This window comes from Culex pipiens, chromosome 1 (assembly GCF_016801865.2).
Source record: "Culex pipiens pallens isolate TS chromosome 1, TS_CPP_V2, whole genome shotgun sequence".
Lineage (NCBI taxonomy): Eukaryota > Metazoa > Arthropoda > Insecta > Diptera > Culicidae > Culex > Culex pipiens.
The window spans coordinates 135,989,109-136,013,578 of record NC_068937.1 but is presented as its reverse complement, the minus strand read 5'-3'; the positions used below and the strand labels follow the sequence as shown (position 1 = coordinate 136,013,578).

At 33.8% G+C, this 24,470-nt stretch overlaps 1 protein-coding gene across 2 annotated transcripts in view; it reads right to left on the bottom strand.

Moving 5' to 3' along the window:
- Nucleotides 1-24,470, bottom strand: part of LOC120425734 (protein similar) — a 62,805-nt gene that overhangs the window by 1,873 nt on the left and 36,462 nt on the right. The gene's annotated exons all lie outside the window — the stretch shown is intronic.

Below are 24,470 nucleotides of genomic sequence, written 5' to 3'. Positions count from 1 at the left end.
ATTTTAGTATTTTAGTATTTTAGTATTTTAGTATTTTAGTATTTTAGTATTTTAGTATTTGAGTATTTCAGTATTTTTGTATTTTTGTATTTTAGTATTTTAGTATTTTAGTATTTTAGTATTTTAGTATTTTAGTATTTTAGTATTTTAGTATTTTAGTATTTTAGTATTTTAGTATTTTAGTATTTTAGTATTTTAGTATTTTAGTATTTTAGTATTTTAGTATTTTAGTATTTTAGTATTTTAGTATTTTAGTATTTTAGTATTAGTTTTAGTATTTTAGTATTTTAGTATTTTAGTATTTTAGTATTTTAGTATTTTAGTATTTTAGTATTTTAGTATTTTAGTATTTTAGTATTTTAGTATTTTAGTATTTTAGTATTTTAGTATTTTAGTATTTTAGTATTTTAGTATTTTAGTATTTTAGTATTTTAGTATTTTAGTATTTTAGTATTTTAGTATTTTAGTATTTTTGCACCTTCATAAAAAAGATAAAAAAAATCAACATACTATGCTATATTTTCGGCAGATCAAAGCTTGTACCATTTTTTTCGTAAAGCCAAGGTGCATCCTACCTTCCGAAAAACTCTTTGGGTAATAATCATGAAATCCTTGTAACGACTTCATTCACCTTTTTACTTTGCCTCCTTCGAAAACATTTAAATAGCAATTTATGGCCTCGGGAAACCCCATCGGCAATAGATGTAGCATTTCGCGAAAACGCCCTTTCCACATTATTTTTCCCTCACTAATGCACAAAAGTGGACTAGGGGTGTATAATTTCTGTTCGATTAAGCTGCTCTAAAAGGAAGCATAAATTCCACTCTGTAGTGGAAAGTGCAGCGCCACCCCGCTGTGGGCGGTAACGTGACAATAAACCCGGAGAAGCTTTCAGGACTTTAGTTTTTTTCTTAAACGATTTCTTGAACTTTTGTTCAATTAGTACAAAAATTGAGAACGATTTTGAACAACTTTTAAGTTGATCGTTGTGCTATAGTACAATTTTTAAGACAAGTTCGTAGAACTTGCACACAACTTTTTACAGTGCTCCCAGTAATTGTGACCACGAGTGGGTCGTTCCCATTGCACCCTTAAGGGAAAAACTGCGAGGGTGTTCCTGACGGGGCCGGCTTATTGTCCTCGTGGGCTCACACACACGTGTGGCACCTTAAGTCAGCAGAGTACATCGCAATACAGAACGTAGGTAGTTCTCGATGATGGTGTAACAGTTGGTGCGCTCTGGCAAGACGACAAAAAGGGAAAAATAGGAGCAAAGATCCCGATGATAGTCGTCTATTGTGAGTTTTATTGAGCAGTGCCCGTTAAATTCGATGCATGCCAACATTCGGTAGCAGGTTTTACGTGCCGCTTGCAATGAACCCTGGGGCTTTATCCTCTCCATCCTTAAGCGAGAAGGAGGAGGGTTTACAAGGTACAAGGCACTTTTCTTTGTTTTCCGTAGAAAATTATTTCTCAGCGAAAATTATTATGCCAGCAACAACACAAAGTGCGGTGGAGTCATGTTTTTCCAAATGTAACCAAAACAAAAGCATCTTCCCACTTTTTTTTCTTCTTTTTGGTAAGGTTGAAAATTGAAACCGAAATGAAACTCTAAATAAGCTTATTAAGTCGCTGGCAGAGGAAGATTTATTACGGGCAGGGGCCATAATTGAATTCCACTGCTGGTCGGAACTCCGGATGAGTCCTTGGAGAGGGGAAATTTAGAAGAATTGTGCTGCAGCGCTGCATCACGAAAACGACTTAATGCAGTCCACAAATGTCTGGCACTCGCTCTCTCTGGGGGGATTTATAGTGGATATCATAAATTTTGCCCCAATGGGGAATTTGCTTTGGTAATCCAAAAGCTGAACAACTTGTTTGGGGATTTTTTTTGTTTGAGAAATAGTAAAAGTCACTTAATATTTATGACCACTGTTTCAGTGGATTCGTTTGAAGTGATCTGTTCGAGCAGTATAAACTAAACTTGCATTAAAGAATCGTCAAAACAAGCATAGAATAATACACTTGTATGCAAGTTTCAATTTCAGAACAACGACATCTAGTTGTGAATAGGGAAATCTGACCTGCCACAATTTTGACCTTACTCCACAAAGAAACATCTTTCAAATCGTTTTGCTACGATCTCCGCAAAAGTTTTGTTGATCTTCCTGCGCAATTTGTAACCAGTTCTCGGTTACACTGTACGCGTGTAACCTCGGAGACCTGCAACAACCTAATCAGGGAATTGAGTCCCGCCTTTCCCTCTTTTTTTTCTCGTCCTTGGTCCAGAGGTGATTTTTCTTATCCGTTTCGCCGAAACCGTTCAACCTTCTTGTCCTAGGACACGTTTCCCACCGGATTTTCGGGATGGGGAAACTTTAATTTTCCCCACAACTTTTTTCATTAACTAAATTAGACTCCCCAAACACACTCTGTGGAAGAGTAAATTTTTGCGCTGGAAGCTGCTCCGAGGTTCGTGAAAATCGGGGTGGGAACGCTCTCTGTCTTTCGCTAATAGCCCTAATACCGGGCACGAATACAGTGCAGCGCAAGCTTAAGTCAAGATTTTAATTCAATTCCAGAAAGCGAGCCAAAAATTCTGCGGTGAAAATAGTTTGTGGCAGCTCAAGAACTTTTTTTTCTTCCAGGGGTACTTGGAAAGACCAAAGAAAAACAGACTTTTGTAAAGAAAGAAAAAAAGATGCTCAACAATGCTTTTCACTTTCACGCTCCAGGGGAAATGATTCGAACGGGGTTCAATTAGTGCGGTGCATACACCGAAAATGCATTCCTTTGATGGTGGAAAAACTCCCCGAAGGGAAATTTGAACATCGGATGTAATTAGCGAGGAGGACTCGCAACAGAACTTGTACCTTAACTAATTACCGAAAAGTTGTAACCGTTTTCTTTTAACATTTTTTATATCTTAAATATCGAGCACAAATTTATCAATTTCCCTTTCCCAAAATCTTTAACCTTTCGCTAGATCGCAATGACACCGCGAGGTGCACTCAACCGTAGGAGTAAACAAAATTCCCTCTAATTGAAACACTAATTTCCCATGCAGATCATATCCCCAAGGAAGATAGCTAATGTGCAGAAGCAACTATAATCATCTGGTTTCCCTTTGATGTAGGGAAGATTTGCTACAAAACATTTGCCCAAAGCGGTGACGTCACGCTTGAAGTAGTGTAGTGTCACTATTCTTGAATTATTTTTTTTTTGACATTGTTCACGTTTAAACATGAACATTAACAAAACATTGTATAACATCACTGCTCGAGTGGCACGTCGTCAAAGTGTTCAAATTGTCTCCAAAATTGTTTTATTTTTTATCATAGAAATCAAAACCAGAACACACAACATAGGGCACATAAAATAGACAGTGGTCTTCATAACAGCGAACCTCGCGTGGCACGTCGTCGATTTGTCATGATTTGCTATTTTTTATATTTTCTGAAATTTCGTAAATAAAACTATTTTTCTCTAATTAAATTAAAACAAAACTGACACAAATCATAGGATAAAGTCCACCGCATAGCATCGCTACTTGCGTGGCACGTCGTAAACGCTGCAATTTTGTAAGCTCAGTCGCAGATTCGCTAGCAAGCGCATTTTTGTATGATACTAACTGTGAAAATTTTGCAGCATATTTATTTAAAAAAAATAATTTATAAATAATTTTAAAATAACAAAAACAGGTGCATCTACCTTATTGCCTTAAAATCAGTATCCTGGCAATTAATTCCCAGCTGGCGTAACTATTGCACGTGGAAAATATCACCTTCAGAAACTAAAACTTACAGAAAAGGTCCCCGCTCGGAGTCCCTTACTCCACAAGCTGTCATCGTTCGCATCGAAAATTCAATTAAATTTATGGCTGGATGATAAATTATACGACGACGACCAACTCAAGCGGGAAACCTTCCTCCACGTGTGCCCTCCAAGGACACAAAGCAAGTGACATGGCGAGAGCGGAGCAACTCGAAACACAACCAACAACCCCCTGAAGCCAAAACGGAGAAGTCGCAGCACATGATGCATTCTATTTAATAAATGGTTCGTGATTAAAATAATAAAATATTAAAATTGGTAAAGGGGGGATAAGAACAAGGGTTGGGAAGTAAAAGGTTGGAACCACCACCGCTAAGGACACTACACATTTTCTTTTTATCAATTTGTGTTACATTTGGGGTCGTCCCCGCGGAACGATACGTTTCTTCCTTGCGATGAAACGGTGACGGGAATGATTTACCGTAAAATTATACGGTAAGTTAGAATTACATTATTTTTTTATTTTAGATTTTTTTTTAAATATTGTTTAATAAATTCGTCTTTGCTTCTTCTTTTACGACATCTTTTTCTTTTTCAAGATCTTCTTATTCCTCAACGCTTTCTCCTTTTACGATGTTCATTTGTTTTTCGCAGCATTTTTTCCTCATGATTTTATCGTGCTCCAAATTAAGTTTTTTCTTGCAAAACACCCACGATAGTTGGCCGTGCATTTCCCATAGCATTTGGCGCACTTCACGCGCACTTAACTTTGTTTTTTGTAGATTTTTCGCTTCGTTTATTTTTTTCAAACAAAATTCCACAAAACCAGCACCGCCGAGCAACTGCATGTTGATAGAATAATGCACTCGTAAAATTATGGCACAACCACCAACCAAGCACCACACTGATAAGGGCGCGAGACAGAACGATGCATTAAATTTTAAAACCATCCCCGATTCGTCCTCGCCAGCAAGGACACCCGGTGCAATGATTTTGTAAGCACCGGTGCAGCTGCTGCCGCTGCGGTTTCCCCGGAAAAAAGGGCGACGACTTTCCCGACCAAAAAACTGACTGACGAGCTTAATCTCGAAACCATTTCGGTTTTAATAATTTATTAGCCAAATTTGTGCAATCAATTTAACATATATTCAATTTGATGGATTTTGCTGCAAAGTTTGCACCAGAGATGATGGCAACAAGAAGGCAGCGAATCTGCAAACAAAATTAAGTTTTTATCATCTATAAACAGAAATTTTGCTGCTGGTTGGTGCTCAACCGTGCAGTCGGGCTTTGGCCTTGGCTGGTTTATGGCTCAAAACATATGAGATCTCGGCGTTGGCCGCACAGGACATCAGCCTGGCAAATTTACATACTTTCTTACGACCGTGGTGACAGAATTGCCGTTAAAGCTTGGAAACTCACTTTAAAGGCTAACTATAGGCGTTTACTGCACTGTTAGTACGAAGTACGAAGCAGTAAAAATGTAATATGGAAGGTGTATAATTTAAATGTGTAAGTTTACATGTTTTGTATGTAATTCTACGAAAATAGAATTAAAAAACCCAATTAAATCAGATCGCTCATGTTTTAAGGCGGCATTTCATTAAATTTTAGGCGATAAAACAAATCTGTAAAACACATTTTGCATAACAAAAATAATTTTACATGAAAAAAGTGTAAAATTAAATACTTTTTTACTTTTTTTTTAAATAAGTAAAAAGAGGTAATTTTAATTTTTTTTACTGTGATTTCTTACACGAAATCCATGAAAAAGTCACAAAGTCACAGCTCACCAACGCGGAAAATCGCCAAAAATTAAGATGAATTGCACAGCTAATCGAAACTGTCGTAAAACCAGGGTTGTTACGGGAGAGTCGAAAAAAAATCCGCGCCAAATCCGCGCCGACCTAAATTCCAAAACCACGCGAAATCCGCGCTATATAAAAAAATATCGCGACCATTATTTAAGAAATTAAATTTTTTTATGAAGAAAAACTTATACAGAAAGAATTTGATAAAAAAAAACTCGTTCTATGGCTCCAAAAGAATGAAAGCAATAAATCAATTTTTAAAAATACATCAAGAGACGGTCAAGGCAAGGGTCATGAAAAAAAAACATCAAAATAAAAAATACAATATATTAAAAACCTAAAAATTTAACTTCAAAAATATAGGCTCAAAATTAAATCAAAATTTAAAATTTTAATATTATAAAATTTTAAATTTAGAAAGTCCAAAAATTCAAAATCTACGATTTTATATACAGTTTTTAATCTAGAATTCTCGCTAAAATATCACTACGAAAGAAATTTAATTTCCGATATTTAAAATATTGTCTTTTCATAATTTCAAAATCTGGCATTCAAGAATTTAAAAATTTAAGGATTTAAGGGTGCACAGCAACGAAGGAAGTTGCTGTCTTCTTATTCCAAAATTGTCAAACTTACGGACCCAATCCTGCAATAACGGAATTGTAAAACTAATCATACTTTGTTGTAAATTACTTTATGGACACTACTTTAGGGGAAGAATAAAAAAATATTTCGATAGTTCTCGTAGTTTTGAAAATACTAAAATATCTGTAACAAAAATCTTGGTGCAAAAGCTCTGGTTGATGTGCACCGTTAAGAATTTAAGAATTTAAGAATTTAAGAATTTAAGAATTTAAGAATTTAAGAATTTAAGAATTTAAGAATTTAAGAATTTAAGAATTTAAGAATTTAAGAATTTAAGAATTTAAGAATTTAAGAATTTAAGAATTTAAGAATTTAAGAATTTAAGAATTTAAGAATTTAAGAATTTAAGAATTTAAGAATTTAAGAATTTAAGAATTTAAGAATTTAAGAATTTAAGAATTTAAGAATTTAAGAATTTAAGAATTTAAGAATTTAAGAATTTAAGAATTTAAGAATTTAAGAATTTAAGAATTTAAGAATTTAAGAATTTAAGAATTTAAGAATTTAAGAATTTAAGAATTTAAGAATTTAAGAATTTAAGAATTTAAGAATTTAAGAATTTAAGAATTTAAGAATTTAAGAATTTAAGAATTTAAGAATTTAAGAATTTAAGAATTTAAGAATTTAAGAATTTAAGAATTTAAGAATTTAAGAATTTAAGAATTTAAGAATTTAAGAATTTAAGAATTTAAGAATTTAAGAATTTAAGAATTTAAGAATTTAAGAATTTAAGAATTTAAGAATTTAAGAATTTAAGAATTTAAGAATTTAAGAATTTAAGAATTTAAGAATTTAAGAATTTAAGAATTTAAGAATTTAAGAATTTAAGAATTTAAGAATTTAAGAATTTAAGAATTTAAGAATTTAAGAATTTAAGAATTTAAGAATTTAAGAATTTAAGAATTTAAGAATTTAAGAATTTAAGAATTTAAGAATTTAAGAATTTAAGAATTTAAGAATTTAAGAATTTAAGAATTTAAGAATTTAAGAATTTAAGAATTTAAGAATTTAAGAATTTAAGAATTTAAGAATTTAAGAATTTAAGAATTTAAGAATTTAAGAATTTAAGAATTTAAGAATTTAAGAATTTAAGAATTTAAGAATTTAAGAATTTAAGAATTTAAGAATTTAAGAATTTAAGAATTTAAGAATTTAAGAATTTAAGAATTTAAGAATTTAAGAATTTAAGAATTTAAGAATTTAAGAATTTAAGAATTTAAGAATTTAAGAATTTAAGAATTTAAGAATTTAAGAATTTAAGAATTTAAGAATTTAAGAATTTAAGAATTTAAGAATTTAAGAATTTAAGAATTTAAGAATTTAAGAATTTAAGAATTTAAGAATTTAAGGATTTAAAAATTATAAAATTTTGGAAATTAATAATTTAATCTTCAAAATTTAGATATTTTGAATTTCAGATTTCTAAAATTTGAATTTTGAAATTTTAGATTTTTTTAATTACAATTTTTGAATTTTAATATGTATTTTGATTTTTGTTGTTAAAACAACTATTTGAAAAAAAAAAGTTTCAAATTTTTTAATTTCTGAAGCTTTGAATTTGGAATGTTGTGATCTTTTTATTTTCGCCAAGAATGTTTAAATTAAGAAAAATATTCTACGTTTAATTCCATCTAAAATTCGAAAGTGGAGGCCAGCTTCTGTTACGTTCAATCAAGCTCATATTTGGCATCCACCAGAAAAAGCCCCAATAATAGTTTTTGTTACACATTCTAATGTCTATATCTTCGGGAAAAGTTTTTAATATTTGATTTACAACATTAAAAATTGAATAAATCCAGTATAAAATTAAAAATAAATAAGGTTAAAAATCATTACTCAAAACTCAAAAGAAATTAAACATTCAGAGCCGGAGATGTTAAGAAATGACTAGAAACATATAAAAAATAATTTCTACATAATCTTCATCTTAATTTTTCGACGTTTCGTACTAATAAAATACAAACAAACAGAAGAAAATTCAATTAATAAAAAATATATTGCACTCAAAGGAAAAAACAAATCATCGTTATTCCTGATTCTATCTCTCTCAATTAATTTCTTTATCAAAATTGCCATCAGCGCGAAATCCGCGCCTGAGCAAAATTAGCCAGCAAATCCGCGCCAGATCCGCGCTATCCGCGCGAAACGCGCCATCCGCGCGATCCGCGCCGTCCGTAACAACCCTGTAAAACTCAACACGTTGGAGGTCCCATTCCACGTGGAGTCTTGACCTGGGGAGCTCACACGTGTAGGCACACAAGAAGGTATCAAATCCTGTGTGAATCTATTATTCAACTGGTACCCTGGGAAAAGCTCATCAATCATTCGATACATCAGCCCACTGCCACCATCTTCGACGAAGATTTTTTGTTCATCGGTGTAATCTACCACCAGTCAATAGTCGGTACTACGGAGCTGTCGAAGAAGACTAACTTGACAGGGAAAGGGCAGGTTCTTGGCACCTTGCTGAGCAAACGAAACGCAACCGAAAAAAAACATGTCAGAGACTCTACTCTGACAAAAAAAAACTGTAACATGTGCTATTAAGAACGTGATAAAATAGTGGCAAAACATTGCAGAACTTTTTGTTTTGGTGCGCTTCTTTGTGGAAAGAGTACATAAAATTAAACGATTTTTGATGGGTTGCCAACAGATGGAGACAACTTTTTGGGAATTCCACGTGCGCGATGGCAGCAAATGCAGTTTTATGGAGGTGACTGAAAGGATGCGTCAACTGCATCGCTAATCTGGGGGGTAACAGTTGGGGATCTTCCAAAATCTAACATTTGCTTTAAAAAAAGGAAAGAGTAAAGGGTGAAGTTCAAAAATCGCAATACAATTCTTCACCCCCTTCGAAAGCCTTTCACCCCAAGATCCAGCACCTAATTATTCCAAAACAATAATTCGTTTTAATCGTCCATAAACCCGACTTAAGTGTGCACTTCGATAACGATTCTTAATTACATGGCGCTGCTTCCACTTAATTACATCCTGTCCTGTCTCGAAAAGGAAACCAAATTGTCACAACAGCTTGCCCCTGTCCCATTGTGGTGCAGCGGAATTTTCTTGGAAACCGAACCTTTTGTCAAACGGATTGTAATTTTCCCCGACCAATGCACTTTTGATGAATTGGAGAGGAAAACTCTCAAACAACAAAGGTATGCTAATCGAAATGGACAAAATTATAGTAATTATCACTCATTTTATTTATACAGTTTTACTTTTATTACACTCTAAAAAATGTACCAAAAAAAGTTACTTTAAAAAAACTTTGAAAAAAAAAACGAAAAAGGCGTCCTTGAGGAAGACCATGGCAATGTAAACCGAAACGTCAATAATTAAAATAAGTTTCTCTGATGCTCCAATAAACATCTCAACTGGCAGGGTACGACCACTCTCAATTCAGAGTGTGTTGTACCTCTTCAAGGACACCGGTTTTGTCCTTGAAGCTTCAAAGCCAAAACAAAGTGAACAGAGCTCCTGAAAAAGGTTCCGTTTCGTGCAGTGAATTTGTTCGTTCGTGACTGCACGATGGTGATGATGATGATATCCTTCCCCCCAAAAACCTTAAATTGAACGATGAGAATTGACGGGGAGGAACAAATGAAATTAAATGGCAGTCGTCCCCTCTTGAATCCTGCCCCGAAGGGCAAACCGAATTGTGGTCAGTTTGCGTTTCGACCAGGACGCTCATAATGATGCATTTTTAATGCCAACTACCCACCTTTCTAAAGGAATAGGGATATTTACCTTTCCCATTTTCGGAAATATCAATTTATTTCCCAAAACTAACTTTACGTCATAAATGACTCAACGAACCGACTCCCGAAGAACCATTTTGAAAAGGAAAATCCCAGCTGTTGCAGAGTGCATTTTCGACAATGTTCACCTGGCTAAAGTGCAGCTTTCGTTGTCGTCGTCGTACCTACTTTGGTAACAAGGTACTTCTTATGCAAATGCAGTCCTATTCTCTGTAGCTTTGTTTGAACAACCGACGACCTAAAGCCACACGAGAGGGAGGACTCTGTAGAATTTGGTCAGGGTTGGAAATTTTGTCAAATGTTTTTTCTAATTAATTTTATTTTATTTTCGTTATTTTGTGGGCATTTATCAATTCTCTATTTCTTACCAAATTCCTCTTTTTTTCTCTGTACTAATTTTGAAGGATATTTCCAACACTGACTCAAAATTTTCCTCTACAAAACACTATGAACTAGCTTAGTTGCTACTGCGCCTCGGCAAAGGAAAAGCCACGGCCCAAAGCTCTCAGCACCCGACCAGCAGTGGAAAGTGCAACAACCAGGTTCAAATGAAATCCCCTCCTCCCTTGAACACAATTTGATGCCATGCCAAAAATGTTCCCAAAGATGACGTTGACGATCGACGACGACGACAAAAAACGGGCTGTTTATGAGGCTGTTCAACTCTGGTGTCGATACTGGGTTTTGTTTTGTTTTGTTTTTAGAGAGATGATGAAAATCCAACTCTTTACTCTTTATTTCTTTACTCTTTACTCTTTACTCTTTACTCTTTATTCTTTACTCTTTACTCTTTACTCTTTACTCTTTACTCTTTACTCTTTACTCTTTACTCTTTACTCTTTACTCTTTACTCTTTACTCTTTACTCTTTACTCTTTACTCTTTACTCTTTACTCTTTACTCTTTACTCTTTACTCTTTACTCTTTACTCTTTACTCTTTACTCTTTACTCTTTACTCTTTACTCTTTACTCTTTACTCTTTACTCTTTACTCTTTACTCTTTACTCTTTACTCTTTACTCTTTACTCTTTACTCTTTACTCTTTACTCTTTACTCTTTACTCTTTACTCTTTACTCTTTACTCTTTACTCTTTACTCTTTACTCTTTACTCTTTACTCTTTACTCTTTACTCTTTACTCTTTATTCTTTACTCTTTACTCTTTACTCTTTACTCTTTACTCTTTACTCTTTACTCTTTACTCTTTACTCTTTACTCTTTACTCTTTACTCTTTACTCTTTACTCTTTACTCTTTACTCTTTACTCTTTACTTCTTTTACTTCTTTTACTTCTTTTACTTCTTTTACTTCTTTTACTTCTTTTACTTCTTTTACTTCTTTTACTTCTTATACTTCCAGCATCCAAAAGAACACATGTTGAAAATAAAACGGTATAATGTAGCCCCTCATTTTTTTGTAATTTCACTTTTGAGCAATTCCAACTCAAATCTGGAATTTTTCTGGTACTTTTGTACCCGACCCTCGCCGATTTCAATGAAACTTTGTAGACATGTTATCCTAGGCCTATATAAGGCATTTTTGTGTATATAGAGCCAATAGTACTCGAAAATAACATTTGAGGAGGGCGTAAGGTATTTAAATATTTTTGTATTTTGTAATTTAAAAATTACTGTATCTCGAAGCCGTTGCGTCGTATCAAAAAGTGGTCAAAGACAAACTTGTAGGAGATTGGACGAGCTTTCTGAAAAAATACACTGAAACAAAAATACACGCCACATCTATGAGATTTTTTGGTTTTTAAGTCTAAAACTTAAATTAAAAAATGATGTCACGATTTTTTTTGTTCAAAATTTTTGAGGAAATAGCCTAAAATATTGCCAAAAGACTGACGAAAAATGCAGGTTGGTATGTCTCTCCTAAAAAAATACAAAAATCATTTACTAAAACTGTTTTTTTGAAAAGTGGTCTAAACGTCAAAATTTTTAAATACCAGTAGTGGAAATCGATTCTCCAGACAATTGTACATAAAAGTCTCTATATTGACCATTGTCCTATGTCCAATCCGTGGGAAGATACAGCGGTTTTAAAAATAAAAATGTTGAAAAAACGGGTTTTTTGGTGGTTTTTGGCAATTTCTATATGACAGATTTGGTTTTTCAGTCTCGTAAATATTTTAACCGGAAAGCTCGTCCAATTTCCCATAAGTTTGCATTTGTCCAATCATATATTTTCAAACATAACATATTTACCTACTTTTAAATGTAACCCATGCATTTTTTTATTTTCGATTTTGATTCTAAACTAGGCCTTGAACATATAAGCAAGATATTTTCAAAGAAGTAAATAGAAACAAAATTTGCAATCTCTCCTATTTTTTTTAAATTACATCAAAAAAGATGTAATTTTACCTTCAAACTCGTCGTATTTCCAGTATTCACTTCGTTTAATTTTCAGTTTCAATCAAAATTTCGAAAGCAAAAATTCTAATTTTAAATTGTTTCAACTATTGCATAATTGTTATATTTTTTTCTTTTCAAGTAAAATCAACTGCAGCACGTAAAACTGCATCCCCTTACAAGAAAAAAAAAATCGAAGTGGCAACCAGCAAAGGACCAGCATCAAAACCTAACCAAAAGTGCAACGAAACGAAACGAGCAAAAAGGAGGGGTTGGTAAAATTTCATTGGCGTGAATTAACATTTCGAATTCAATTGATTTAATTTTCTGCCCGGCACGTTCGCTCTCCCTCGCGCTGGGATATGCCCTCCGGGGGAGGGCCCACCCACCGAGAAGGATTTGCTGCTGGGTTTTGGCCAAATTTGAACACAGTTAAAATTCTTTTTTTTTTAATTTCTTGAGATAATAATAAATTCAAATTGAACAATTTAAAATAAAGTTCCAAATTTTCAACAGTTCCCTATCAGTTCATCGAAGCGGACATTTGCTGCTTGCTGGTGGCAGGTTTTGGCTTTCGGGGTGATTTTCCCGGTGCTCTGTACAGCCAGCAAATAAAGTACAATCACACTTTCTTTGTTCCGACGAAGGCGAACGGTTTTTTTCCCCGACCATGCCCTATCTTTGATCTATTGATCCTGGCCTCCACATCTTCTTGGCTTCAACCAGAGAATCAACCAGATTTGACATCAGAAGCAGCAAGCCAAAATTGACTGACGTAAGCTGTCTTTTTTTTTTGGGTTAGGAACAAAGGCGATTGTGCATCTTGCACAACAGCTAAGCAGAAAATTGCTGATTGACGTGTACACATTTTTGCCCTTTCGACAACTCTGACCCCTTCGAGAAAATTTCGGGAAAAGGATTCGATTTCCTAAACCAAATTTAGATATGAATCTGCAAGCTGTCGTTCGTCGCTCGACAAAGAAAGAGAGCAATTCGAGTTAGGGTACAAGTTATTTCGAGCTGCATTCCTCAAACGTCTACCAAAATTCGCGAAAATGTTTCAATTAATATTTTGTCAAACACGCGTTCAGTTTGCCGTTTTTCAAAGCTGTGCAAAATTTAACGAAAACCAACTGTTGAGCGAAATCGTCCCTCATAACGCACATCAATCATAATCTGCAAGACGCCGGCTGCAGTGCTGTGAAAACCTTCAATTTTGAGATGAAATTCTCAATTTTGAAAAACCAAAAAATCCCATCGCTGACCAAAGCAAAAAAACATGACTCCCTAGAGAATTTCGAATTAAAAAAAATTGCACAGAAACAGCAACTCTGGCTGCTAAAATGATGCGATGCGATCGGATTGAAAATAGATTTCACAGCATTTTCAAGGTTTTTTCGTGACAGCTGTCAGACCGCACGACAGTTGCTGCTGCTGCAGCAGCTGCGTTGGTTCGCATTGTGGACAATGAACTTGATCTTGACACGAGTCAAACTTCAGAGGAAAATAAACCGACGTTGATCGAGCGTTGCTGTAAACATTATTAAAATTTAACTAAAAATTCATAAAACTCAAATCAAAACTTTAAAATGCACCAAAACATGACACCTCATTTTCATAGTTCGAGCACGAACCGCCAATAACATGTCCCAGCGGGTGAGAATTTAGTTAGAGAGCACAGCAAAAACTCAACCAAGCAAAAAAAAATGGAAAGGACAAAGCATAAATGCAACCACAGGTGATACTCTCCCAACCAGTGGCGCCGACTAGTCCAAAATGTTGGGGGGCACGGTTGTTTTCCGAAATCAATAGGTAAGAGTGGCGATAAGCTGTTTGAGTTTCTTGTATATCACGAATTTTACCAATTTGAATATTACGATGTGAAAAGAATTTTTTTCATCCGGAATCCATTATTTTTGGAAAAAAATAATTTATTAAAACGTGATTTAAAATTGTGATTGGGTTAATTATTTATATGTTTGGAAGGCGAATTCCTTCTTATTGGCATATTCTCACTTATAATTAACAGATATTAAGAAATTCAGCAATACAAATATTCTAAAAATAAAAACAAAAGTAAAAAGCAAAAATTTAGAACTTGAGAAATTAAAAATAAAACTAATACACAATAAAAACCAACAATTTTTCAAATCGCTATTAAAAAAACAGACACACAAAATTCAATATTCCAAAATTAAAAATAATACTATAATATAAAAAAATCTAGAGATAAAAAAAACTCATGGCTTGAAATTTTTGAGAAATCAAAAGAAGAAATTCAGAAATTTAAGCAATCAGAAATTTAGAAATAACAATAAAATTCAATGTTGAAAAATCTAACATTTAAGCTATTTTTTAAGAATTTAAGAATTTAAGAATTTAAGAATTTAAGAATTTAAGAATTTAAGAATTTAAGAATTTAAGAATTTAAGAATTTAAGAATTTAAGAATTTAAGAATTTAAGAATTTAAGAATTTAAGAATTTAAGAATTTAAGAATTTAAGAATTTAAGAATTTAAGAATTTAAGAATTTAAGAATTTAAGAATTTAAGAATTTAAGAATTTAAGAATTTAAGAATTTAAGAATTTAAGAATTTAAGAATTTAAGAATTTAAGAATTTAAGAATTTAAGAATTTAAGAATTTAAGAATTTAAGAATTTAAGAATTTAAGAATTTAAGAATTTAAGAATTTAAGAATTTAAGAATTTAAGAATTTAAGAATTTAAGAATTTAAGAATTTAAGAATTTAAGAATTTAAGAATTTAAGAATTTAAGAATTTAAGAATTTAAGAATTTAAGAATTTAAGAATTTAAGAATTTAAGAATTTAAGAATTTAAGAATTTAAGAATTTAAGAATTTAAGAATTTATGAATTTATGAATTTAAGAATTTAAGAATTTAAGAATTTAAGAATTTAAGAATTTAAGAATTTAAGAATTTAAGAATTTAAGAATTTAAGAATTTAAGAATTTAAGAATTTAAGAATTTAAGAATTTAAGAATTTAAGAATTTAAGAATTTAAGAATTTAAGAATTTAAGAATTTAAGAATTTAAGAATTTAAGAATTTAAGAATTTAAGAATTTAAGAATTTAAGAATTTAAGAATTTAAGAATTTAAGAATTTAAGAATTTAAGAATTTAAGAATTTAAGAATTTAAGAATTTTAGAATTTAAGAATTTAAGAATTTAAGAATTTAAGAATTTAAGAATTTAAGAATTTAAGAATTTAAGAATTTAAGAATTTAAGAATTTAAGAATTTAAGAATTTAAGAATTTAAGAATTTAAGAATTTAAGAATTTAAGAATTTAAGAATTTAAGAATTTAAGAATTTAAGAATTTAAGAATTTAAGAATTTAAGAATTAAGGAATTTAAGAATTTAAGAATTTAAGAATTTAAGAATTTAAGAATTTAAGAATTTAAGAATTTAAGAATTTAAGAATTTAAGAATTTAAGAATTTAAGAATTTAAGAATTTAAGAATTTAAGAATTTAAGAATTTAAGAATTTAAGAATTTAAGAATTTAAGAATTTAAGAATTTAAGAATTTAAGAATTTAAGAATTTAAGAATTTAAGAATTTAAGAATTTAAGAATTTAAGAATTTAAGAATTTAAGAATTTAAGAATTTAAGAATTTAAGAATTTAAGAATTTAAGAATTTAAGAATTTAAGAATTTAAGAATTTAAGAATTTAAGAATTTAAGAATTTAAGAATTTAAGAATTTAAGAATTTAAGAATTTAAGAATTTAAGAATTTAAGAATTTAAGAATTTAAGAATTTAAGAATTTAAGAATTTAAGAATTTAAGAATTTAAGAATTTAAGAATTTAAGAATTTAAGAATTTAAGAATTTAAGAATTTAAGAATTTAAGAATTTAAGAATTTAAGAATTTAAGAATTTAAGAATTTAAGAATTTAAGAATTTAAGAATTTAAGAATTTAAGAATTTAAGAATTTAAGAATTTAAGAATTTAAGAATTTAAGAATTTAAGAATTTAAGAATTTAAGAATTTAAGAATTTAAGAATTTAAGAATTTAAGAATTTAAGAATTTAAGAATTTAAGAATTTAAGAATTTAAGAATTTAAGAATTTAAGAATTTAAGAATTTAAGAATTTAAGAATTTAAGAATTTAAGAATTTAAGAATTTAAGAATTTAAGAATTTAAGAATTTAAGAATTTAAGAATTTAAGAATTTAAGAATTTAAGAATTTAAGAATTTAAGAATTTAAGAATTTAAGAATTTAAGAATTTAAGAATTTAAGAATTTAAGAATTTAAGAATTTAAGAATTTAAGAATTTAAGAATTTAAGAATTTAAGAATTTAAGAATTTAAGAATTTCAGAAGTTCAGAATTTGAGAATTTTAGTACTTAATTTCAAAATTTTTTAGGGTGCAGTTAAAATTTCTATGGCCTTATAATTTTTTTTAAATCGATCATAAATTGTAGAAGGCGATACACTTGTGTTTTTTAAGATTATAAGATTATAATGTGTCTTCAAAAAATTTCTTTTTTTGGGACAATTATATGTTTAAGCTAAAATTGGTACAGAACGTTTTACGGTTAACAAATGTATTTGAAATCTCTTCAAATGCTTTCTAAAATACCCAAAATATTATCGAATTTATCAGCATTTTTGTAAATGTAAATGTAAAGCAGTCAACAAATGACCATTTTGAAAAGTGTTTCAGTTTACTTTCGCTAAATCCTTATCTACAATGGCAAATCGCAGAATGTTGCGTCCAAAAACTTGATGATTGTTTTCGCAAGAGTTTGCGTAAGTTTGATTGTAGAAACGATAAACGATTTAAAAAAAAATCACAGGATTCAAAAAACCACAAATGTTTTTGAACTATTTTACAGATTCGCTTACAAGAATTCTATCCGTGTGTACAAACGATGTTTCAATTAAGTTTTAAATATTATTTTCAATTATTTCTGTGAATTTTATTTGTAATATTTGAAAAAAAAAATAATAATTTCCTTCCAAAATTTCTGGGGGGCACAATGTATGGGCTGCCCCCCTGCCCAATTTTAAGGGGGGCAAAAAGTACCGTGCCCCCCCAGAGTCGGCGCCCGCCAACACACATTGATTGCAACAAAGATATACGTTTGACAGCTGCAAGGACAAGTTTCAAACTATTGTAGAGGCGAGGAGCAATGGACCTGCTTCACCAGCGTTCATTTACTGATTTTGCACAAAAGCATAAACTCTGGTTGTGGTGTGTCACTATCCACAACACTTCCAACTGTACCAATTTCCATTGGACTGAACGGAGCAACCATGGTATGGGGTAAAAATAACGAGGGGTACACACCGTAAAAAAAAGCAAAAAAGGGGGAGTTAAAAAACCAAACAAACTAAACAAATTCGGAGCTATGCTTCGAGAAACGTGTAAATTTACATCATATAACTTGTATTATTCGTGATTCCACAAGAATTGATGTGAAATTACATGGAAAAGCAGGTAATTTGCAACCATCACAATGTTCAACCTTCTCAAAACTTTCAAATTTCGAGCCCAACTTTCGAAATTTTGAAACAAAAAGTACCACAAAATGCTTTCTATATTATTACAGTCATGCAAACATTTCAAAAGGGCGTAATATTGAATTGCTGGCCCTTTTGAAATGTTAGGCTTGATTTAATATATTTGAAAATATTGTTTTCGAAAAGATCGGAATATTTCACGAATGTTTCATATTTTAACATTGTAAATCGGACTATAAGTTGCTGAGATATCGACATTAGAAAATGGTGGGTTGTTTGGGTGAGACTTAGAAAACATTAATTTTCCTGTTTTTTTAAACCTTTGCATGGCAATATCTCAGCAACTTAGGGTCGTATCAACAAAGTTCAAAAAAGCAAAATATAGAGAATTTTCTCAGATTTTCAAAAATATTTTTTCCAGAAGTGGGCAAACAGGTGCACTAATTTAAAAAAAAATGAAAACTGCGACTATTTTCAAAAAAGTTACCTAAAAACGGCCTTAACTTGAAAACGGTGCCTCTTATCAAAATTTCACTAAAGTACTTTTTGATTGCAAATATAATTTTACATCGAAAAATGAAGTTGAAAAATTTTTGCGACCAATATTTTGATTTTTTAAAAAAATCCGTATTAATTCAAAAATTCATACTTGGTCAAAGATTTTTTACCCATTCTGGAAATTTCTGAAAAGTTGGCATATTATGTCCCCTAAAACATATCAGAAAATAAAACAAATTAAAAACAGCGTTTTTTTTTTTGAATCAAGTTTTAGTGACAAAAAATTAAATTTAAAATCTCCAATTTTTTTACCATGTATAATTTTTCCAGTGTAGAAAATATTCATACCTACAACTTTGCCGAAGACACCAAATCGATCAAAAAATTCCTTCAAAATATACAGATTTTTGAATTTTCATACATCATTTTTGTATGGCCAGCTGCCAAATTTGTATGCAAATTTATATGGACAAACTAATGATGCTTCTTTGGGCATATCGAAGGCACCAAAAAAGTTTCAGCCGAATGACCGAAATCTCAGAGAATTGCTCACTACCGAAAAAGCAAAATATGTACTTTAAATAGTTTAGCCATTGCAAATTTTCCGTCAATTTGAAAGAGTTCATTTCGAGGTGCCTGTCCGTCGGGACGCATTTTTTTCGCGTTCCGTTTTCGTCGATCGTCGTCGGTGTGTATTTCGGGTGAGTTCGTGCGTGTGTGTGTGAAGGTGCGGCTAGCTCTGGTTGTCACGATGACAGCAGAGCTGAGCCAGTTCGTTTCGCGGTGCCTGTCCGTCGGGACGCATTTATTTTCGCGTTCCGTTTTCGTCGATCGTCGTCGGTGTGTATTTCGGGTGAGTTCGTGCGTGTGTGTGTGTGAAGAAGCGGCTAGCTCTGGTTGTCACGATGACAGCAGAGCAGAGCCAGTTCGTTTCGCGGTGCCTGTCCGTCGGGACGCATTTTTTTCGCGTTCCGTTTTCGTCGAACGTCGTCGGTGTGTATTTCGGGTGAGTTCGTGCGTGTGTGTGTGTGAAGAAGCGGCTAGCTCTGGTTGTCACGATGACAGCAGAGCAGAGCCAGTTCGTTTCGCGGTGCCTGTCCGTCGGGACGCATTTATTTTCGCGTTCCGTTTTCGTCGATCGTCGTCGGTGTGTATTTCGGGTGAGTTCGTGCGTGTGTGTGTGTGTGAAGAAGCGGCTAGCTCTGGTTGTCACGATACCAGCAGAGCAGAGCCAGTTCGTTTCGCGGTGCCTGTCCGTCGGGACGCATTTTTTTCGCGTTCCGTTTTCGTCGAACGTCGTCGGTGTGTATTTCGGGTGAGTTCGTGCGTGTGTGTGTGTGAAGGTGCGGCTAGCTCTGGTTGTCATGATGACAGCAGAGCTGAGCCAGTTCATTTCGAGGTGCCTGTCCGTCGGGACGCATTTTTTTCGCGTTCCGTTTTCGTCGAACGTCGTCGGTGTGTATTTCGGGTGAGTTCGTGCGTGTGTGTGTGAAGGTGCGGCTAGCTCTGGTTGTCACGATGACAGCAGAGCTGAGCCAGTTCGTTTCGCGGTGCCTGTCCGTCGGGACGCATTTATTTTCGCGTTCCGTTTTCGTCGATCGTCGTCGGTGTGTATTTCGGGTGAGTTCGTGCGTGTGTGTGTGTGTGTGAAGAAGCGGCTAGCTCTGGTTGTCACGATGACAGCAGAGCAGAGCCAGTTCGTTTCGCGGTGCCTGTCCGTCGGGACGCATTTTTTTCGCGTTCCGTTTTCGTCGAACGTCGTCGGTGTGTATTTCGGGTGAGTTCGTGCGTGTGTGTGTGAAGGTGTGGCTAGCTCTGGTTGTCACGATGACAGCAGAGCAGAGCCAGTTCGTTTCGCGGTGCCTGTCCGTCGGGACGCATTTATTTTCGCGTTCCGTTTTCGTCGATCGTCGTCGGTGTGTATTTCGGGTGAGTTCGTGCGTGTGTGTTAAGGTGCGGCTAGCTCTGGTTGTCACGATGACAGCAGAGCTGAGCCAGTTCGTTTCGAGGTGCCTGTCCGTCGGGACGCATTTATTTTCGCGTTCCGTTTTCGTCCATCGTCGTCGGTGTGTTTTTCTCGTTAGTCATGTATTTGAAACACATCACAGTCGGATTTCTTTGTTCTATGATTTGCAATTGTTTCACGGGAAGATTCTTTTTAAATTGCGTCAGCAAAATATAAATTATCATTCAATTCGACCATTCGTTTCCCGCGAATCACGGCGACAAATATTGTTTCAACGCGATTGTTTAAGTCCTTCAGATAACATCATAACTCTTCAGTCATTAATTGGTCGCTCATCTTATAATAATTTAAAAGTATAAATAGTCTCAGGGCAACTCTACGTAAATATGTTACGCTGAGTTTAATATTTCACCTTTTAATCACACATAATTTTGATTCTATCTTTCCACAGCCGGCTGTCTAAGATTGAATCATTTGTGTTAAACTCAACACCAAATAACCGGGAATAGTCTCATCCGCATCATCCGATTGTTTGCCTTGAGAATTCATAATCCATCACACCATTAAACAAATTTTATTGATTGGGTCGCATCATCATCCTCTATGATGAATCCTGGCCATTACCCTTCCCCACTAACAAAATCCCAAGTAGAAGTAGTTTTCCGGCACACGCGGGGGTGTGGATATCGTATAGAACCCACCCTTGGTAGCAGCCTGTGCTAACTAACATTCCCGTCCCATCCCCTCGAGATCTACAAACTGACATGGCGGGCGCCGTTGGTGGCCAACGACTGTTTCCTATTCGCACCGGCTCTAGTTTTGATGATCGTGATGTTTTATCTTTTCAGCGCATTCATGCATGCTGTTGATAAGGGAAACATCATTTGATCGTTGAAGCGTGTGACCAGTTGTGCTGATGGGATATTACGGTCCTGTTCAGCAACGGAGAAGGACAACCATGGGTGGTCTCTCATGCTCATGCTCATGCTCATGCTCAAATTTTCCGTCAATTTGAAAATCATTGCAAAATTTGTTATTTTCAAAATAATAATTTTGAAGAAATAAGTTAAAAAAAGGTTTGCAATAGCCTACGAGGTTCACCAAATTGTAACAATACGACGAGTGCTGAAAAAATCAAGTTTTGCAACGAGTTCCATTCAACTTTTTTTTAACTCTGAAAAACACCATTTGAATGGAATTTTAAGTCAAGTGTCCTTTTGTTTAGCAAATTCACTGTTAAATCAAAACAATATTAAAAATAAATGATTTTGATACAAGCACTAAAAATTTCAACTTTTCAGCACCGCGTTCTGTGCATAAACGTGAAACTTTTCAGCCCTTGTATCGAAAAGTAAAGTTGATATTTTTATCTTAAGAAATTCCTTATTTTTCAAACTTTGAGACCTTGATTTAAAAAAAACTAAACTAAAAAGAAATTTTCGTGAATCCTGAAATTTTAAAATAGATAAAATACTGACAAAAAAACTTAAAATGATACCAAATACCTCAAATTCTCAAGATATATTTTTTAATTTGTTTGTAAAGTTGTTGACATTATCCTTTTGATATTTAAGTTGTTTTTTCTTGAAAAATGTGTTTTATTTAGTTATTTTTCCCAATTTCCCTTACAAATATTTTCTACAGCTGAGCTGATGTTTTTTATTTTATTTTTTGCTGGTATTATTCCGTTCAACCATGCCAGCTTGCTCTTCACACTGGCAAGAAGTGAGAAAACGGCGTTACGACTAAAAGATAACAGAGGCAGCTAGCAGCAGCAGCTATGATGCCAAAAAACCCACCGACTCTGTGACTACAAACAAGTAGAGTATAGTTGAACCGCAAAAAAAAGAAAGAAAAAAAATCAGCACGACAACCGTCCCTGACCAACGCCAATATGATTTAGATATTGACGGGTCAGTTTTCGTTCTACACAACACAAAACAGCAACGAACGTCGTCGAGTTGTGCGCGGGAATTACACGGCACTCCTCGAATAGTTGACAACAACAACAAACTTAAAGTGTGGAGAATCGAAATATAGACTCGAGAAGATGAAATTATAAAATTTCAAACTAAAAAACTTTTTTTGACGTTTCGGTCCACTTGATGCTTGGGCTTCCTCAGGGTAGCTGAAATTAATTTTAATCAATTGACATTTTCATGAAATGTATGATTTAGATTTTTAGAACGAAGACATATCTTAACGTTTCGGCTCACTTCTCATGTGACCATCTTCAGGGTTGCTTACAATCAAATTTAAAAAATATACTCATTTGACATTTTCACATGATCGGGAGCTCTCAATGATATTGCAGGGAAAAAGGTCAGGTCCGTCACGAGAGGGACCCCTTTATGGGGAGGAGGGAAGGGTGTTTAGAATGGCGTTCACTTTAATAAAAGTTGGCAAATAGTGCACCCTCTGCAAACACACACACACAATCACGTAGCAAACAACACGTCAACAACACACTTTACTATACTGAAAGAGGGGTAAGAAAGGGCAGCTTTCAAATATTGATGAATAAAATTAGCAAACCCAAACCTGGATGTGGAGAAAGAGGTGTCTAATTTGATTTGAAATAGTTACAAACATGGTTTTGTTTTTTTTATTTTATTATTTTATTTATTGAAATTTTTTTGATATTTTAGTATTTTCAAAGCATTGTTTCAATTTTTTGTTTTTTTTTTTATGTATTTCTATCTTTACATCCCAAACCTAACCCAAACCAGATGCATTCCATTCGCTGGATGTTGCCAAATTTTACGATGCCGTTGATATCTCTTTTTTTCCTCTGGTCGTCATCCCATCATGTTTACATTTTTGTCCACATTTTCCTCCCGGTGACGAAGGCAAAAGTAAATTCTGCTTACTTCTAAAGAGCTTTCTGCATAGAGCGTTGTGTGTGACAACCCAAAGTGCAGTGAAAATATTTGAATAAAAAAGTTGATTTCGCTTGCGGTGGCTTTCATCTCATCTCATCAGAGGCAACTACCGAACAAAAAAAAAATGCCAAAATTTTCTTTCGGGAAGAACCGGCGAAGGTGGTCGCCCGATATACAAATCATGCTTCTTTACTGGCGCACAGTTCAACAGTCATGGATGGTGTTGGGACAAGATTGGAGAAAAGATTTCTGAATTTTTTCCCCCCAAGTTAAGGGCAAACAGAGATTGTGCTACTGTATGTTCACTTTATTTGATTATGCCAACACGGAGGGTAAATAGGAACGAAACGTGATTTTTGACACCAACTTCGGGGTTTGACGTTCGGAGATCCTCAACAGGTCTACGAAGAGTAGAAAAAAACAGTAATTGGGTGCACACGTGCACAGCATCCAATTAATGTGCCAACATTGTACGGACCGCTTGGAGCTATTTATCTGATAGCAATCTGCCCGACATTGCGTACACAGGTCATGCGAGTGGCAAAAGTCGGCCCACAAATGCGATACCAAACGCGTCGAGAGTCATTCATCATACAAATGACCTGCGCTGCACGACATGATCGGTTTGTGAACGCTTTGGTCACTTACGCGGGGAGTTGGTCCCGGGATTGCGCTTGAAAGCATTGCCGGGACAGCAAGCAAATTGCTTATGCAGCGCGTGAAATGCGCCAACTGCAATGGAAAACGAGCAGCTAACTATCGCGACTGTGATACGCAAAAATTAAAAATTCGGGATTGTAATCGAATTGCTTATGCAGCGTATAAAGTGCGCAAACTGCTAGGGGAAGCGGGCAGCTAATATTCGCAACTCCAGTACGAAAAGTAGCTTAATTCTATCCCCGAATCCGGGATTTCAAATTTCCCGATTCAAATTGCAATATTTTGAGCAACTCCGCTCAAAAACCTAGTCCTGCGTGCCGCCTGCAAGTGCGCGCACTCGACCAAATTACCATAAGGTTTTGCCGCAGTATTGACAACCTATCCACCATTATCGGTCATAAATCTTTCCTCCCATGTGCGCTCGAGGAGACGCTAACCTTAATCAGCGTGGATCTCGCGCCACAAAATCCAATCTCGCAAACCAGTTTCGTACGCAGCGCATATTTTGATTTAATGTGAATTATTATTGAAGCTGAATTGATACTTTGATTAAATCGCTAAATTAACGTCGCGACTTGGTCTCGGGCGCATTGATGAAATTCGATGGTTCGATCAATATACGTTGC